The sequence below is a fragment of the Sus scrofa genome, chromosome 3 (genome assembly GCF_054392235.1).
Source record: "Sus scrofa isolate SSC_HxYL_T2T_F1_AM1 chromosome 3, Sscrofa_HxYL_maternal_Yorkshire_Landrace_v2.0, whole genome shotgun sequence".
Taxonomy (NCBI): domain Eukaryota; kingdom Metazoa; phylum Chordata; class Mammalia; order Artiodactyla; family Suidae; genus Sus; species Sus scrofa.
In genome coordinates this window covers 63852996-63863190 of record NC_139385.1, presented here as the reverse complement: position 1 = coordinate 63863190, position 10195 = coordinate 63852996, and the positions used below count along the sequence as shown (strand labels likewise).

The 10195-nt window shown below is 40.3% G+C and overlaps 1 protein-coding gene across 2 annotated transcripts in view; it reads left to right on the top strand.

Annotated features, from left to right (window-relative positions):
* The first annotated feature begins 1654 nt into the window (after positions 1-1654).
* Positions 1655-10195, top strand: part of IL1RL1 (interleukin 1 receptor like 1) — a 104175-nt gene continuing 95634 nt past the window's right edge. The window contains exon 1 of one of the 2 annotated variants that reach the window (XM_085016099.1): positions 1655-1737. The gene's annotated coding sequence lies outside the window, so the exon portion shown is untranslated. The remainder of the gene's footprint in view (positions 1738-10195) is intronic. The other variant, XM_085016098.1, reaches the window with a different exon arrangement.

Genomic DNA, 10195 nt, shown 5'->3' with positions numbered 1-10195 from the left:
TAATCTATATTTGCAAGTAAAATTATCTTTGCTTTTTAAAGCTCTATTCTGTGGAAATTTTGCTGGTTTTATAAAATGAATTATGAAGCTTTCCATCTTTTATTTGCTCTGGAAGTATTAACAAACTAGCAACAGTTTCTTCCTGATAGGTGTGAAGAGCTTGCTCATGAAACTGAGTGCAGTCTCTTGGTGGTGATTCTTACATTGTATTTCCATCACATTTATGATTCATTTATTGTAAGATTTTTCTTTAATATATTTTGCTGATTATCCAGAAATTGTGGGCTCATCAACATTTTCAAAGGAATTATCATAGAGCGATAGAAGGTAATCCTTTTATTTTATTTTTATTTTATTTTATTTTATTTTATTTTATTTTATTTTCCCACTGTACAGCAAGGGGATCAAGTTATCCTTACATGCATACATTACAATTACATTTTTTTTCCCCACCCTTTGTTCTGTTGCAACATGAGTTTCTAGACAAAGTTCTCAATGCTACTCAGCAGGATCTACTTGTAAATCTATTCTAAGTTGTGTCTGATAAGCCCAAGCTCCCGATCCCTCCCACTCCCTCCCTCTCCCATCAGGCAGCCACAAGTCTTTTCTCCAAGTCCAGGATTTTCTTTTCTGAGGAGATGTTCATTTGTGCTGGATATTAGATTCCAGTTATAAGTGATATCATACGGTATTTGTCTTTGTCTTTCTGGCTCATTTCCTTTTAAAAGCACTTATGTCCTCAATGTATACACAGTGGTTCTTTATTTGCTCTCTAACTTTGTTTCATTTTGCTTTCACTTTCCTCTCCTGCCTTTTGATCAAGCAGAACGTCTATTTCATCATCTACGTTCCTACCACTTGGATTTATCAATGCAAACATTTCCTCCTAGTAAATTAATTTATTTTATTTTTATCTTTATGTTTTCAGCTTCACTTGTGGCTTTTGATTTTTCTAACTTCTCAAGATAAATATTTAATAACTTAATTCAAGTACTTTATTTTAAAGAAATAAAGAATTATCCCCTCAGCCCGGGTTTGGCTGCATCCCGGAAGTTTAATAGGTAACATTCTTCTGCCTAATATTTAAGGTTTGATTTTTGAGTTTTTTTCCCTTCCTGTTTTATTGAGATATAATTGACAGCCCTGTAGAAGTTTAAAGTGTAGAACTTACTGATTTGACTTACATAAATCATGAAATCGTTACCACAATGAGTTTTGATTTTTTTTAAGTTGATTTCCATTTTGACCAATTCTGGTGACTTTTTTTTTTTCCTAGTGCTTCAGTTCGTTTGCATGCAACATTGTCAATTATTTCTAGTATTATTGCATCATATTTCTAGTTTTATTGCTTTGTGGCCAGAAAATTCATTCTTTACCATTTATAAGATAGTGTTAAATAATGTCTTGGCACACATTGTTATAATCTCATTGACATTGGAAGCAAGATGATAATTTTCCTATTACTACTTTAATGCCCAATTTGCACATTCTCAAATCATTTTACTCATCAATTGCTGCATTTACACTTCTCTGTCCAGTCAAGAATAACTGGGACACAGTTCAAACTGCAGTTAGCATACCTGTGGCAGGAGGGCAAATCTGAAGGGGGCCTCACCTCCAGCCTTGTCACTTCCTTTGCCTCACGGCTTGCTCAGGGACTGGTAAAGATGCTGTTATCTCAGGGGTGCGAGATGGTGAAGGTCTGGATTACAGAAAACCAGCATTCTCGGCTCGGTTGTAAGTACAAGGTCATGGGTGGACTGAGTGGTTCGATGTAGGAAAAGGCTTCTCTAGGATGGCAGGCTGGGATAAGCTGGGGGAGCTGCATTCACTGCCCCAGGAGCTACAATGGGCTGAGACAGCTGTCCTTCCAACACTCTGCCCTGTGGACCTGAGCCCCTCTCTGCTCTTGTCTCTTTGGCTAGAACCCATTCTCCTAGGTGGGGTCACTCTTTTTCCCTCCAAGAAAGTCACTGCACTTTTCCTCTTTTCTTGGCATCAACCCTTTAATGGAAGACATCGCCAGTGATATGACTTTCTAAACAAGGGTGGCCTCACAGGACCTAGTGATTTCTTATTCTCACACGTCTTGTGTTTAAAAGGACCCTTCCCTGTATGTATGGGTGTGTGCGTATATAAAGTTGAATATGTAGTTTCTGATTGGGTGTCTCTTTGTAGAGCCATTCATTACATAACGAAAAACAAAAATTCCTTGAATTTCTATTTTCTTTCTTTTATGTGGGGACTATTAACAAAATTTCACATGTATACCTTTAAGCTTCTAACTGGACCATAAGTAGTTCCTTTGCTATTACTGTCTTCTCCTTTAATGCTGTCTGTGCCTTCTTCATTATCCTGAACATTCTTTTCTGAACATTTACATTCTTGCTTAAAGCTAATATCCATCATCTGTGAAAAAGTATCAAAATCAGTGAGAAGAAGGTCACTTGTATTTGAAAAAGCCAACTCCTTATCCTAGTAATCTAGGCTTTTTCTTTCTTTTTTAAAAATTTTATTGGAGTATAATTGACTTACAATGTTGTATTAGTTTAAGGTGTATTAATTATATCTATCTGTATTTATATCTATATACATATATTGCCATTCTTTTTCCCCATATAGGTTATTGCAAACTATTGAGTAGATTTCCCTGTGCTATGCAGTAGGTTCTTGTTAATCATCTAAATTTTATATAGTAGTGTATATACGTTATTCCCACCCTCCCAATCTCCCCCCCACCATGGTTTCCCTATGGTAACCATAGATTGGTTTTGAAATCTGAGTTTGTTTCTGCTCTGCAAATAATTCCTTTTGTATCATTTTTGTTAGATTCCATATATAAGTGATATTATGTACCATTTGTCTTTCTGTGTCTGACTTACTTCACTCAGTATGATAATCTCTAGGTCCATCCACATTGCTGCAAATGGCATTATTTCATTCTTGTTTATGGCTGAGTAGCATTCCATTGTATATATTTGCCACATCTTTATCCAGTCCTCCGTCAGTGGACATTTAGGTTGCCTCCATGTCTTGGCTATTGTAAACAGTGCTGTTATGAACAGAGGGGTGAATGTATCTTTTCAAATTTTAGTTTTGACAACATGTATGCCCAGGAATGGGATTGCTGTATCATACAGCAACATTATTTTTAGTTTTCTTAGGGACCTCCACAATGTTTTTCACAGTGGCTACACCAAATTACATTCCCACCAACAGCATCAAAGGGTTCCCTTTTCCACACCAGCTCCAGCATTTGTTATTAGTACGCTTGTTATGATGGCCATTCTGACCACTGTCAGGTGATACCTCATGTTAATTTTGATTTGCAATTCTCTACTAACCAGTTATGACTAACATTTTTCCTTGTGCCTGTTGGACATTGTATTTCTTATTTGGAGAAATATCTCTCTTTAGGTCTCCCTGTTCTTTTTCTTTTTTTTTTTTTCTTTTTTTTCCACCCTGAACGCGCCCGATCGCGTCATTTGATTTTTATGTTATTGAGTTGTATGAGCTATTTCTATACTTTGAAAATTAAGTCCTTGTGGGTCATGTCATTTAAAAGTATCTTCTCCCAGTCCATAGGTCATCTTTTCATTTTGTTTATGGTTTCCTTTGCTAGGCAAAGGTTTAAAAGTTTTATTAGCTCCCATTTGTTTATTTTTGCTTTTATTTCCATTGCCTCTGGGGACCGACCTTTGAAAGCATTGGTACAATTTATGCTCGAGAATGTTTTTCCTCTGTCTGTTCTAAAAGTTTTATGGTGTCATGTCTTATATTTAAGTCTTTAAGCTGTTTTGAGTTTATTTTTGTGTGTGGTGTGAGGGTGTGTTCTAGTTTCATTGATTTACATGCAGCTATCCAACTTTCCCCACACCGCCGGCTGCAGAGACTTTTTTCCTATTGTTTATTCTTGCCTACTTTGTCCAATATTAACTGACCATAGTTATTTCTGGGCTCTCTATTCTGTTCCATTGATCTAGATGTCTATTTTTGTGCCATTACCATGCTGTTTTGATTAGTGTAGCCTTGTAGTATTGTCTGAAATATGGGATGGTCAGACCTCCTGTTTTGTCCTTTTCCCTCAGGATTATGTTGGCAATTCTTGGTCTTTTATATAAATTTTTTTGTAATATTTGTTCCATATAAATTTTTTTGTAATATTTGTTCTAGTTCTATGAAAAATGTCATGGGTAATTTGATAGGAATCACATTAAATCTGTAGACTGGAGTAGTAGGATCATTTTAGCAGGGTTAATTCTTCCAATACGAAAACATTGAGATCGCTTTCTATTTATTTGAATCATGTGATAGACTCTTTCTAATGTGACCCCATTGTGCCTTACTTTGTTGAAAATTCCACAGTTTATTGTTAGTTCTATTCCTTGTTATAGAAACAGGAAGAGCATGGATGATGGGTTCAGATCCTGACACAGTTACTGGCTTACCTTAAGAATACTGCTTAGCCTTTCTTTTTGATCGGCAAGATGCAATAATGCCTACCTGTAGACATATTTTGGAATCAAAACAAAGGTCTGGAGTACTGTAGGCTTTCAAACTGTAGCTGCTGTTATTATTACCAGCCAACCCAGTCTCCTCAGGTGCTGCAAACAATACGTTCCCTTCTCTAAGCTGTGCCTTTACTTGGTCCCCATCCTGAGCCTTCCCTCCCCTGCCTGTGCTCGCTCTTCCCCAGGGCAGAGCTCTCTGCCAGAACATGGTTCTCAACCAGGGAAAGGAGGATTGTGCCCCAGGGGATACCTTGCAATGTCTGGAGATATTTTTCTTTGTCATTATTGGGGGGAATTGAGGCAGTTACTGTCCTTGAGTGAGTTGGAGTCAGGGATGCTGCTGAGCATCCTACAGTGTACAGAGCAGCACCCCTGACAGAGATTACCAGCCCAAATGTCAATTGTGCTGAGAAACCCTCAGAACCACTTGGGGCGTTTCCTTCAGCTGTGGTCACCCAAGGATTCTGATTAGCCCTATGGAAATAGGGCAGAGTGAACCAGTTAACCAGAGGTTTAATATAACTATCCCCAAATAAGCTGAAGTCATCTCTTGAATGAAGCTTCTTTGGTTTCTCCAGACTCTATTGACTGCTCTTTCTCTTGGCATAATTGTGCCAACCAGCTGGATGGCTTTGATGGTCTCCTATGGGAAGGTTGATGAAGTAAAAAGCTTGCCTGAAGGGTGCAATGCTCCATGAAAGCAAATCTATGCCCTCCCCCCCACACCTCCTACTCCCCTTTAAGCCCTTTGGGAACCTGAGGCCATGTCTGGGTCAACTCTCAGTGATTCAGGAGTGCTCATCTATAGAATTCCTCACTGATTGACTGATACTAAAGAAATAACTTTTCATTCCCCCGGTGGGAGTGGTAAGACGGATTTAGTAGCAGGCAATTCAGACTTTCAAAACCACAAGTGGTATATCTCCTGAAAGCGTTAGTAACAAAGGAAAAAAAAACTTTTCTTTCCTTTCTGAGAACATTTCCTTTCTCAGAAAAAAAGGTGTTACAATCACTTTTTCTTGTAAAGTGGTAACTGGAAGCGACCCTTGGTCTCAATTGCTGATTCAGCTGGTCTCTAGAAGACACTATATGTTAGACATGATCCCTCCTGAGCTTCTCACTCCTCACCACACACACACACACACACACACACACACACACACACACACACACACATGCATACACAGACACAAACACACATGCACACATGATCGTTCTTCCCTATGTGTGACACAGTATTTTGCTGCTCCTGGGAAGTATTTTAATTTGCAATTGCACATTTTTTTTCTCCCACAAGGAGGCAATTACTTAACTTGTCCCATTAGGGATAATTTTGTTTAAAAAAAATATTTTTGTGTCTTTTATACCACACTCACATAAAGCTCATCAATAGGAATCCATGTTCCTTCCTTCCCTTTCTTATAAGGATATGCTTTTAAAAATACAAGTTTTAAGATGAACAAATGATTGTGAATTGATTTTCATAGAGTGGCTTCTCCATAGAATGGGAGAATTATTAGCATTCCTTCCACTCTGTGCTCTTAAACAGTCTGGAGGCTTAGATTAAGATTTCAAATATAAACACCTAGGGACGACCAGATTTCCCATCAGTACTCAACTATAAATGACTACTCCTTAATTTTCCACCTAAATGCATCATTTTCTCCTCCTTTATCTTTTGGATACATTTTTATTTGTATTCCTTTCCTGGATCAATTTAAGTTCCATACTTTCCCTTGGTTTCCTCAAACCTACAATGTGGAGTTTGGACTATGGTAGTGGTTCCTCCACTTTGGTGAGGGCAGTGAAATTGGTGAGCCATTGATCTCAAGCAGGATAGTTAGGCTGGTATGGTGATTATTCAGGGCCAGTTTTGTTACAGAGAACCAAAGGCTTAAAAATGTACCTAACCTTTGATCCAGAAGTTGCATTTCTAGGCATTTATTTTTAAAGAAAAATTTGTTGTCTACCTGTTACAAGAGTATTGACTTCAGTATTATGTGAAAAAGAGAAAAATAAAAATCAACCTAATTGGGGTATTTTTCAATACATTATAGTGCAACCACCCAGTGGAATACTATGCAAACATTAAAAATACTAATTCTGCAGAAAAAATATTTTATGTCATCAGAAATGCTCATGAGGGAGTTCCCGTCGTGGCGCAGTGGTTAATGAATCCGACTAGGAAACATGAGGTTGCGGGTTCGGTCCCTGCCCTTGCTCAGTGGGTTAACTATCCGGCATTGCCGTGAGCTGTGGTGTAGGTTGCAGACACGGCTCGGCTCGGATCCCGCGTTGCTGTGGCTCTGGTGTAGGCCAGGTGGCTACAGCTCCGATTGGACCCCTAGCCTGGGAACCTCCATATGCCACGGGAGTGGCCCAAAGAAATAGCAAAAAGACAAAAAAAAAAAAAAAAAAAAAAGAAGAAGTGCTCAGGAAACTAAGTGCAAATGTAGGTAATGTAATAATCTCATTTTGAGAGTAAACCTTGCTTTGTAAGATTATAAAGAGAAATGATGACAATGGTTATCTTTAGATGTAGGGGTTAGAAGTAATTCTTACTTCTTTTTATTTTTCTAATTTACCTATGCTCATTGTATAGCATTGCTTTAATTTAAAATGTTAGTTTAAAATAACTCTTTAATCTGGCTCATTCAAAATTTGCATGTGTCCTCCTTAAGGTCTGCCCTATGCCTTTGCTTTCCAAATTGCAACCTGATAGTACTCAGCTATGAATCCAGGTTTGTCGGGGAAACTGAGCTCAAACCAACAGCAAAACAGGGCTCCTCTCTGCATCTTGCTGTCAGATCACCCTGAAATTGGAGGAGATAGAATCCCAATCAAAATCACAATTCAAACAAGAGTGACAAATGTGCTCAATAAAGGTGTAACCAGCGTGTGGGACTAACAAGAAAGGTTGGAGATGGGACCTTCCCAGCCATGGGGCACTGGAGAATGAGACTGCAGAGATGATGGAACAGACACACTGTGTTATTCAAGTAGATGGCATATTGGGGAAAAATAGAAGCTTTGGGTCTGAGTGTTATGCAGGGGGGAGTAATATACAAGTGTTGAAGAAAAAATCTGGGGAAGTCCCAATCCTTACTATACCTTTGGGCAAATTTTTAAAAAGTGCTGCCTTCTCTGACAAGACTCAGCCTCAGCCCAGGCCAGGAAACTAATTCAGTGATTAGGGCACGTGTTGGATTTCAGCTTCCATATGCTACATCAGCTCAGCACAGTTATGCAGTGTACAGCATGAACCACTGTTCCTACAACAAAACTCAGATATAAGGAGTTAGAAGTTTGAAGAAGGTAAAGGATTTCTCCAAAACACACAGCTCATTTGGAACAGGGACATGTCTCCAGAGAGAGGATCCTTGAGCAATGAATTTGGACATTCTTGTAAAGAGTGTGTGACTCATCATTGGTTTTTAAGGAGGATGCTAAATTGGGTGCCCTGGGACTGGGGCTAATACGGAGAATAATTAGGGAGCTACTGCAATAGTCTGGTGAAATGACGAAGGCTGAATTGGAGCCATGTCAGGGAGTGATAAAGGAGGTGACTGCACACACTGCATATTGTGTAAGTAGCATGAAGGAATTTGCAAGTGGGGTGAGCAAAGAAGGATGAGACAAAGGCTTACCTTGATATGGGTCTTGACCATCAGCATCTGCTGATAGTTGAAGTTGTTGGAATCCAAGAGAGCTGCTGGAGAAAGAAGTAAGGACAGATCTTTAGAGGATGCCTGCATTTTAAATGTGGAGCCAGGGAAGAGGAGTCAGTGATGAAATCCAAAAATAGCTATCGGAGCGAAGAGAGGGAGACCAAGAGGAGAGTGAAGTGTCATGGAGGCCATGGGTGAAGTTTCGAAGAGGAAGTAGTCACAGTATCAAGTGGTCCCAGAAGCGAGTATATGAGAAGTGAGAAGAATTCACCTGCCAATAAGAAGGTTTTTCAGTTGCCTTTTAACTAGCATTCAAGTAGCACTGCAGAATCAGACTCTAAGGGTCCAAGGAGTAGGTGTACTGCAGGGGTGGTAATGGCTGGAGTCAGGCTCTTTTCTAAGAATGTGGGCAAGAGAAAGGAAGGAGAGGGGGGCATCAATTTCATAGGAAAGTGACAAAAGGGAAGGCTTTGGTCATGGTAGGGAGCCTAGAGCATCACAGACACTGGGTGGGGAAGCTGGTATAGATGGATGGATGAAACCAGGCGAAACCTTTGAGAGGTGAGACTGCATCCTGGGCTGGGTGTTGAGGAATCAAATTAGAAAGAGGAGGAAGTTTGGGTGAAGATCCTGGGAACTTTCAAGTTGGGAAAGAGAAGTGGTGGTGGTATATCACATGGTCATTTTCTTCATGGCTGGGAGATGGGACCAGTGGCTCATAGCTGGATCCCATGATGGATTTTCCAAAAAAATGGGAAGGTAAGGCAAATGAGCTTAGGATGAATAGAAAGTATGATCAGCAGCATGACAGGCCTTCCACTGCACTGCCGTAACATGAATTTGTTAATTTTAGACAGAGAATCTACTTATCCTGCTGATAAAAGAGAAAGTTATGTTTATCTTAGAAGAGAATTTTCCACCATATCACACAGTGCCTGGCTAGAGCAGGTGTTGTAAATAGCCATTTAAGGAACACATTCTGTCATTATGGTGAGTAGTAAAATGAGGTGGGCCCTGCCAGCATCATTTTGTAACCAGTGGAAGAAACAAGACTAGGGGACAGGAAAATGCAGGACTAAATGGGATTCCCATCTGGGATCCATCGCCAAATGCAAGTCTCTTTGCCCTTGACACTGGTGATCTTGTCACTCTCTAATGGATGAAGAGGGAGATATGGTGCCCTGATTCACAGACACTTTTTTACTTTCTCCTTTTTGTAAGTTTCCTCTCTTCAGTCCATCATATGCATGGAGATTCCTGTGACTCGGGAGAGAGGGGGCTTCCCCAGTGCAGGTGACATTGGCCTGGGATGGGTGGGGGCACAGACCGCCTCTGGTCCAGTGCAGTGTGAGGCCATTGCCCTGTCCTGTGACTGTCCTTCCTTAGAGGCTGCAGCTGCTCTTTGCACCATGATGTTCCTTTTTGGATTTTAGTTCATCTTTTATTTCTGTCTTCCAATTTCACACCGATCTCGTCTCCTTGGCCTGTCATGACTCCCCACCACACCCCCATTTCTCTTCCACCCTTTGGTGTGTGAAGATCTCTTCCCTGCTTGGAGTCTATGTTTTTCTGCTCTGGCTTCTGATTGGAACATCTCTCTGGGAACTTGTGTCCTCAGCGACGTGGCTGATGTTCCCTCCAGATTGTTTTACATCAAAATTCTTTTTTTTTTTTTGTTCTTTTCTAGGGCTGCTCCCACGGCATATGGAGATTTCCAGGCTAGGGGTCTAATCAGAGCTGTAGCTGCCAGCCTGCACCAGAGCCACAGCAACTCGGGATCCAAGCTGCATCTGTGACCTACACCACAGCTCATGGCAACGACAGATCCTTAACCCACTGAACGAGGCCAGGGATCGAACCTGCAACCTCATGGTTCCTAGTTGGATTCGTTAACCACTGAGCCATGATGGGAACTCCTACATCAAAATTCTTGAATCTCATTTCCAGGAATGAGTATTTTCGCTCTTACTCAGTTTCCCTGTGCCGGATTACACGTTTCCAAGGTCCCCTTCAGGA